This window comes from Geospiza fortis, unplaced genomic scaffold, assembly GCF_000277835.1.
Source record: "Geospiza fortis unplaced genomic scaffold, GeoFor_1.0 scaffold190, whole genome shotgun sequence".
NCBI lineage: Eukaryota > Metazoa > Chordata > Aves > Passeriformes > Thraupidae > Geospiza > Geospiza fortis.
Genome location: NW_005054328.1, coordinates 1,819,995 through 1,829,523, shown reverse-complemented (window position 1 = coordinate 1,829,523; position 9,529 = coordinate 1,819,995).

Below are 9,529 nucleotides of genomic sequence, written 5' to 3'. Positions count from 1 at the left end.
TGCTGAGGGAAATCTTACAGAATTTACTGAGTTTTCTTTCTCTCTGAAGGAAGACTTCTGTTGTGTTCACAGAATAAGAGCCCAGGGATGACACACATCAGGTCGTTGCTTCCTGGCCTTTAGCATCCCCTAGAAGTTGATCGGTCCCACTGTAGGTAGTTGACAATCACAGGGCAGTGTAAGATCCAGAATTTACACTTGCCTGTGCTCAGCTCTGTTGGCACAGCTCTGTGTAGGGTGGAAAGCTCATTACTGCATTACAGAGTGATGAAGAATTTTTGTCTTAGAAATCTATTTTTTCCTTTTCTTCCCACAATGAAAAAGATATTATTAATTAATGTGGCTTAGATGATTCAGTACTGAAAATTACTTTACAGAAACGGAAAAGTTTTTTTTTCTTTGTATTTCTGATTCTTTCTAGTTACTTCTTGTTTCCTCTATGTTTTTGTAAGGTTAGCCAAGAAAATGGGGATACCTATTTCCTAGAAACACTAGTTCCTTGCTTAAGGAATAAAATGGAATTGGGATTGCAGTTTTACAGCTTCTGTTGTGGTAATGTACATTACTTAGTTTTCTGTACTGGTATAAAAATTGAATATAAACATTTAAGGGAATTTATAGGCACCTTGAATATTTTTTTGTTATTTACAACCCATGAACTTGCTCAATAGACTATAAGTAACTTATTTAACAGTTCCATTTTTCAGGAAGTAAGTGTTCTGGAGTGAAGTTAGTTTTCACTGTTTTTCGTTGTTGTTCTCAGAACTGTTTCTTGAACATGTTAATGAAACACAGTCTGTGTTCTCGGTTTTAAAAACTGTCCTCATGCATGTCCTCTTCTTGCTGTCCTCATGACCTGCTGCCTAGTTTTTTTCCTTAGCATTTTCAAATTGAAATCAGATGTATTTCTTGCATTACAATATCTTGTTCTTGTTATTAAAGTTAGTGCTTTAATTTCAGGGGTTGTCTCATACTATTCCAGGATAGCTGGCATAGTGCAGGTAGCTCTTCAGGAATGTTTCCAGAGGGAAGAGTACTATTCATCTGTGTGCTAGGACCACAGTGATACATCAGGATGTGGGAAAAGGTTTTTTGTTTAACTATGGTATCAAAGATAGATTGTCAAATAGGTAGTAAATAACTAAGAACTGCTTAAGATTATTGGGATTTTGTCTAAACTATTTTCCTAATTCTTTGCTTGAAGGAGACCTGTTTTTTGAATCTCACCAACTTGCCTCAAAACTCAGCCTGGTGCTGTTGGAAAATAACGATAATAAACAAATACCTTTTAGGTTTTCTGCTGCTGTTATAAACATTTTGAAATTTAAAATGGCCATTTTTCATTTAAGTATCTTTTGCATTTGGTCATGATTGCATTAGAACTATTCAAAGAGAAACAGTTTTGCTTTAAATCTGCAAGTTCTCTTGCTGGACAGTGAAATAAAGCAACTGTGCTGAGCTAAAAACATAACGACTAATTAAGCATCAAATTGAGTTTTATAGGTATAAAAGAGTGATTGAGTCATATGCCAACATTGTTATCTACAACATAGCATTAGATATTACTTTTGGAAATAAAAATTTCATCTTGCAGGGTTGGGCTACATTTGGGAGGTCATTTTTTATAGAGAAAAAAAACTTAGAGAATTTGTTGCACAGCCCAGAACCATTACATCATTTACATCTCTAAGTAGAAAAATAATTATGATCAATTAGGAAAAAGAAGATGTTATAAAGGAGATTGATTTCAAATATATACATGAAATGATGCTATAGAAGAAATGGTCAGTTATAAATCAAATATATTATATTGGAAAAATAGGGGGTAATCTTTCATATTTTAATTATTTCCTAGTGATGTACATAAGGTAAATGTACATTAAATCTTTGAGGCAAAGATTTGTCTTTAACTAACAAAAGACTAAAATGTTGATAGTTTTCTAAGTGTTAAAAGGGGAGCATATAAAAGGCTTGAGAAAAATACATTAGATTTAAGATACATAGAATATACTTTCCAGTGTATTTTCAAAATGTCTAACTTGCTTTATCATATTTTCTCTAAGTTTCCTGTAACAACAGTGTTGTTAATCAGAATTAACTTTTATTTCTTTCTGGTATTTTTATGGTGATGGTCTAAGGGAAATATAGTTTTACCAACAGACTGATGAAATGCGTTTATTGATTGCGTTTCAACTTTAGGATTAGGCAACAGCATAATATTTTTCTTTGTCTTTCAGTGTAACTCTTTTATTATTTTACTGATAAGAGCAGAAGTTCTGTCTGATTTAAAGAAGGAAAAATAGAAAATGTTTCATTTGTCATCCTAAATAGCATGGCATAACCAGAATGTAGTCTTTCATCTACTAACAAAAAAAATGTATCTACAGCACAAAAATGCTAAAATCAAAGAGTATGCATTGAAAAAAATAGTAGACATTTTTCTACAGTAAAAGTTAAGCATAAATAATAAAAGCATAGCAAGGCTCAGACTCTTACTTAAGGCATGTCAGGTATCCAAAAACATCCAGCATACAAAACATACATTTATGCACAGGGTCAGATCTTGTCTTTCTAATCTCTTGCTTTTCAAATCAATGGAAATATGTCTTAAGTCAACTTCCAAAGTATGTTTAAACACATTTAATAGATACTGAAACTTCTTTTGTATGAAGTTTTACAGAAGTCATTCTCATGATCACTCGCGGAGAGAAACAGAGGTTGATTGCCAGCTGGCAGAACTTGCAGATGGTCTTCCTTTAAAATGGTCTCACCATTAGAAAGAGAAACTGTTTTTATAGCTGATATCTTTGGAGATCCTTTGTCAATAACCATTGGCTTTAAGAACTTTGTTACTAGAGGTGGCTTATTTAAACAAATGCCTGTAAATAGAATATATCTAATCAACATATTGATATATTTAAGCTGGCTCACACCTCTTAGGGGAGGATCACCTTTTCCCTGCTTGTTTCATTAGATGCCTGTGTGTCTGGAGCTTTAAGAATACTTGTGCCTCAAAACCATTAAGACAGTCTTTTAGGAAACATTGTTATATGTTTCGTATGGGATACTTTTGTATATATTGGAATCATGTTTCTAAAAATAAACTAAACTTGTAAAATGGCAAATATTAACCTGTACACATACATGCAAAAATACATTCTAAAGCAAAGAAAAAGGTGACATTTCTGTACCTATGAACACGACCCATGGGGTTGTAGCAATCATAATGAAAGCAGAGGTGAAGAAAATCACAGCATCCTCCCTGTTCTCAATTTGCATGGCTTACTCCCTTACTGCTCATGCTGCTGGTGAAGACACCAAGTTTGTTCCTTGCAAGTTCCCCTTCTAATCAGAACTTCTGAAACCTGTTTCTTAATGTATATAGGGGTTCAGAGGTCTGGGCTGGGAAGATGGATGTGCTCCTGTCAGTGCACTGTACTGCTTAAGTTCTGTGCTGGCTCTGTCTCATCTGGGAAGTGGAGCCAGTTAAAGCTTACAGAACAATAACCATACTGCAAGTAATAGGATCCACATAATACAGGATTTGAAAGAGGTAAAGAGGTAATTTCATGTGTACTTCTGCCTAGATTTATGACTTAAAATGTCACTAGTATATGCCCTTAAAAGTCTCAGTTTAAGATTGATCTTCAGTCTCCACAGATGGTATACTAGAACAGGGGGAGTGGGGAATGTCCCTATGAACCTAAACAATCTTTTCTAGGAATAGCTTTCTTCTTCTTCAGTTAGAATTCACTGTGCACTTTTTAGTTACCTCTCTATACTGTGAGATTGCTGTAGTGTATCTCATCCTTTTCTACAGGTCCTTCAGTCTTTTATTTATTACTTTCAGTCTCACTGGAGTCTCTTTAACTTGCCTGTATTTAAAGGTGGGGCATTCAAATCAGAATGCAGTTCTAATGTAGCTCTCTCCAAAACTGAATAGAGTGGAATGACTGTCTCCTACTTCTGGCATACTGCAATTCCTTCAATATTTCCTAAAATATTTTTCAGCGAAACTACACACAGATCATGGTCAATCTGTAGTCTAGGATAAACCCTCCGTCCTTTTTTGTAGTGTTGTTCCCTAGCAGCTGTATCTCAATTTGTATTACTTCATTTGATTTCTCCATCTAAAGTGTCTGATTTTCTACATTTCTTTGCTGCATATCATCTTTTTGGTTTAAGTAATTTCTTTTAATTCTAATCCTGTCCTTAACCCCTTGTTAGGTGCTTGCAGTACTTGTGCTCTGACAGTGAAAATAATAGAATTACATCTAGGATAAACCTGTGTAGGATAAGCCTGTGTAAGATCAAGAAGTCATACACAACAGTTAATATCTTACTGGAGTCAATATCACCTGCTTTCTTCTCTCGCTATTGATTCTACATTCCAGCTGTTCCGAAGAAGATGGACAGAGCTGTAGTATGACATCAGAGCTTTTCAGTGATTCTCAGGAGACTCGAATACAAGTCCCAGAGATCTGTAAGAAGACATTCACATCTGTGTAGAAGTCCAGAGTGTTTTGATCTTCTCAGTGTTTCTCCTCAAGATGAGAATGGCCTTCTGAGACATTATTTCCCTCTGTTAGAAGGATGTGGATGTCTGCGGCTATTTTTGAAGATGTCACATTCTTTAATGAAGTTATATCCTAACAGCGCCAGTCCACATGAAATACTGGTATACATGCATTGTCAAATGCCAGAAGGTGTGCTTGGAAGTCTCAGACAAGATGAAGTTATAACTCAATTAGCCCCTATGAAATAAGATACAAGAACTATTTGTGATGTAGAGTGTGGCCCTGATGTAGAGAACCTTGATTGATGTTAAGCAGTATGAGCCCTGAGATAGAAGAGGTTAAAGAAATTAACAGTTACCTTTGTGTAACTGCCCAAAGTTATACTGTATAAGGACATCTTAGTGGGAGGAGATGTTCTAACTCACAGTGACTTGTGAGATCTGTGGTATTTGTTAACAAGCTGTACCAATTTGTAAAGTGGCCTATCACAAGCATTTGTTTTAACTTTAAGGATTCTCCAAGTCTTTATGGTCTTTGATAAATGATGATGTCAGTCATTAAGTGTCTGTCTTTGATTCATTCCAGGCGTGTATAATCCTTATCATTAGCTGCCTGTATAAAAACAAGATGAATCTGGTTACTCTTGGTGTGTTATTCCTAATGGATACCATTAGGTCATGTTCTTCTTCAAGGAGATGTAGCTGTTAAAAGTCAAAGGCCAAGAAGCTGCGAGAGAGTCCTGTGTCCTGCCACAAATTGTTGGAGCCCCCTAAAATAACACAGTCATTCACATTAAAATATCAGTAGTATTGCTGTTGGTTTCATCAAAAGCTAAGGGGAACTTAACTACTGCGAGCATAACTGTTATGTGACTGGCCTGCAGACTTTTACTGGAGTGGTTTATGCTGTGTTTGGTGTTATTGACCGTTTTACGCTAAAAATGCTTAAGAGTCACTTGAGCAGTTACTTGTCTTTTCTGGGAGCCTGAGGTCCACATCAGATTGCAAGCATATTGTGAACATATGTAAGCATATTACTCAGACTGTTTAGTGCTCAGAAGAAAGATAATGCTCCTTTTAATATTATGAAGACATTAATATCTATTTCTTTTTGAGAAAACCTTGTAACTTGTGATTAAATTTGCTTACTTTAATACATGGAACTCTGTAAATTTGTGTGTAAGTAATCTAGATCACAAGCACTGTTTTCTTTGTTTTAAACAAAATAAAGATAGAAAAACTAAACAATTTCAACCAGTTTGAAGATATATGTATTTTGACCTAGGGTCTACGGTTGCTAAAACGATGTGAAACTTTTAACAGACTGTTTAAATTATGGTTACCATATGAGAACATTAAAGTGGAGCTGACCTATTATTAATGTCTGTCCTGTTTGTTGCCTGGTAGTATAGAAATTAAATGTATTGGTTTTCAGCATAGAAAAGTTTAAAAGTGCTGTATCAGTTTTCATCATAAAAATTTCAGACTCTGTACCCCCCATAAAGATGAATAAAGATTGTAATCATTCTAGGGAAAATTCAGCAAGTTAAATATAATCTTCTTAAGAATAGATAATGTAATTTTAAAAAAAGAAAACTAAATCTTATTCATGACCCACAACTGGTTTTACAAGAGGAAAATCATCATTGAAATCATCTTCATGGCACTTGAAATGTCCTGTGAAGAAATTCAGTGTTGTAAAATGTTTCTAGTTTGTAGAATGCATGAAATTTTGTTGTTTTCATACAGCAGAAGATTTTAAGATGCCTTGGAATAATATATATGCTATCTATTCTCATTTGTAGGATTGATTAACAATATTTTTATAATTTGGGGGTATTTTGAGTTATATTACTTTCCTAATTAGTTTATTTTACAGCAAACTGTCAGCTAACATTTTCTCCTCCCCAACAGACAGACACAACCTTGTTTTCAGAATCTCTTTATCCATTTTCCTCCCTGTGGCTCCTGCACTAAATGCAGTCCTTCAACTTCTGTCATTGCTCATTCTTCCCTTCCCTCAGTCTCCCTTAAAATCCTTTCCTCTGGCTCTTTCCTTTCATTCAGTTTCTGTTTTCAGCTTCTTTCCATCTAATCTCTCCATACCAAAATCCCTCCCATGCCTCCAACAGAGACTTCTCCAATCCTTTTTGTCCCACAATTGCCACCTCATTCTTGCCTTTTGTTGTGGTTCCCTCCCACTGCTTCTTCTGCTATATTAGTTTGTTAGGATCCATGGTCCATATTCAATAATGGAGGATAGTGTTATCTGAGATTTAGCTAGATGAGTAAAAAGAAAATCTTGCCCTTATTTCTTGAGAATATTTTCCTCAATGCCATGACTCAGTTTGGTAATAAAATAAACTCTTATGTGTTAGCTAACACATATAATTATATTTTTTAAAATGTTGCATATGTACATGTAAGACTGAAACAGCATGCAAAACAAATTTCATACTTAGTGCAAAGAAGCTCAACCAAAACATAATTAATGCAACACAATGTTTGAGATTTTAAGCCAACAAAAGCCAGACCATTTAGAGCTAAGGTTCCCATAGCAACCTTATTCTGTCTCCTCCTGTGTCTGTGTGATAGGGTCTTTTTTTTACATGACCACATATTGCTAGAGAATGGGATGTATTATTCCATAAATAGAACATCAGTTTAATAGGTGAGTTAACTGCACAAGGTTTTGTCAAATTCGGTGTCTTCAAAGGAAGTTATATCATTGCGGCTTGTAGAGCTACTGTACATATATGAATATTAGAAAAAAATTATGTAAGCTGCAACATGTTCTTACAACATCATTAACATAAATCCTGCCTGCAAGTGAATTTTTGGCATGTTTTTAGCTTCCCAGTTATCTATTTGCCTGTGCATAATGGCTAAATAATTGCGGGAAGAAAATTGTTGGTATTTCTTAAAAAATTATATAAGGAGACTGACCAATTATAAGTAATTATATTTCAGGGCAGGCAGCTACATAGAATCATGTGGGAATTCAAAAGGGGCAGACTTCAGGGCCTGAAATCATTGCATTTAACTGTAAGCGCTTAAAAAATGGGGCCAAAGTTGTATGTACACCTCACAATTTCTCTGCAATTTAGGGAGGTGGAAGAGTGTCTCCAAACAAGCATCCAGTCCTCCTGAGGTGTGATCTACCCTCTGCCTGTTTACTCCACTGACTGTACAGTAGGCCCAGAGATAGCAGTCGAGATTCCTTCCTTGCCTAATTTGTTGCTTCAAGTCAGATAAATTCAAGCTATGTTGTCCACCAAAAGGAAGTGAGATTTTCAGATAATTCTGAATGTCTAATGTGTCTTTTGGTTAGATCCAGGAGTCTTCCCAGACTGCACTGATACCAATGTCTAATCAATGATTTCACTTGACAATACAGATATGTTCTGGATTAAATAGGACAACACAGACCACCTCTTTTGAGCAGATACAAAACAGTACTTTGATTATTCAAGGTTTATATTGACTGCAGAAAGACAAATTATACCTTATTTGACCTAGTATTGAAGTGATGCAGACAATAACACCTGATTTATGTGTAAAGACTGTTGGAGAAACTTCACTTTGTTTATGTGTGTATTTGAACCAGCAGAGACAGTTAACATTGATTCCACTCTCTACATTCTTCAGCTGTGAGATTTTTGATACAAGACTGTCTCAGAGAACATGGAAATGTATTTTTAAAGGCATTGGACAATGTTCCTCAGCACTCAGCTCATGAGTTTTGATTTCTACTCAGGATGCTGGGTCCAGGCATTGCCGCTCACAGGTAATCAAACCTTAAATTTTTGTTGGTTCTGGATGAAGGTGAAAAGTTGAGATCCAAAATATGTCTTTCCATTAAAAAATACCTACAAAGACCTGGTTAATGTTTTGAAGGTTGTTAGAAGTGAAGTGGATGGATACTGCTAGCATTTAACCACTGTTAGCTCTGAAGAAATCTGACACTCAACAATTAGATGACTGGCAAATCCCTGAAGTATCTGGTTTCCTGTAATAATAAATAGACAGCAATGAGACAATGTGCCCAAATAAAGGTGGGTAGCAGTCTGAAATATTGAACAGTTCCCCATAGATATTGTAATGAGGAACTATTCAAATAATATCCTCTTTCTTACAGGAATGTTACAAAGCAGTAATCCTGTTTTGCTCTGCTGGATTAAACTCGGTTGGAACTAGTACATTTAATTTTAAAATCTTCATTGAAGAGAGTAGTGGGAGAAAGTTAAGATTTTTTTTTACCCAAACAAAAAAGCAAGCACATGAGATCCTAGGGATCTGAATGGCCAGAATGAGCTGCTTGCATCTAGACACAGTTTGGTAAGGCAAAGTGAGGAAATAGCTCAGTTGAAAAGACATAAGTAGAAACATAATGGGAAAAAAAGCATGAAAGTTTAAAGTGTACAAGTGTGTGACTACTTACAGGCTCATACCAACTGCCTGGAGAAAGTGAATTTTGAAACAGGACAAGGAAATATCTTACAAAAATCACTTGTTTGGACAGCCTTCTGGTGGGATTTTCTGGAGCAGCTCCAGGTAATATCCACTCCTGGCAGCTGCCTAACATCACCTCACTGCTGCCTTGGTGCTGACTAGCTCGAGGGGCACTGAGTGAGCACAGCACTGCCTCCCTCCCCTCCTGTAAGTGCTGGAAAGTGGAGCCACACCTCAAAGAAGGGCTCTGGCATTGCTCTGCTCTGGCTGCTTCTCATTGATGGTAAAGGGGGAGGAAAGATGGAAAGATCTTTCACTGAGTGCAAAAATGTGTTTGCAACTGTCTAGTGAAACCTGGGGTTACTGCTATGGTTAAATATAGACACTGTGTTACTGGTTGCCATGTTTTTTGAAGAGAGCAGTTTGCAAATCTAGAGACCATAAGCATTATTTTCAGTTGGAAACTCACAAGCCTTTTCTTTTTTTCTTAGGCAGCTGGTCAAGCCAGTCTTATTTTGCTTAAGCTATTTGTCATGGACTTCATAAGAATCAACCTTTCCC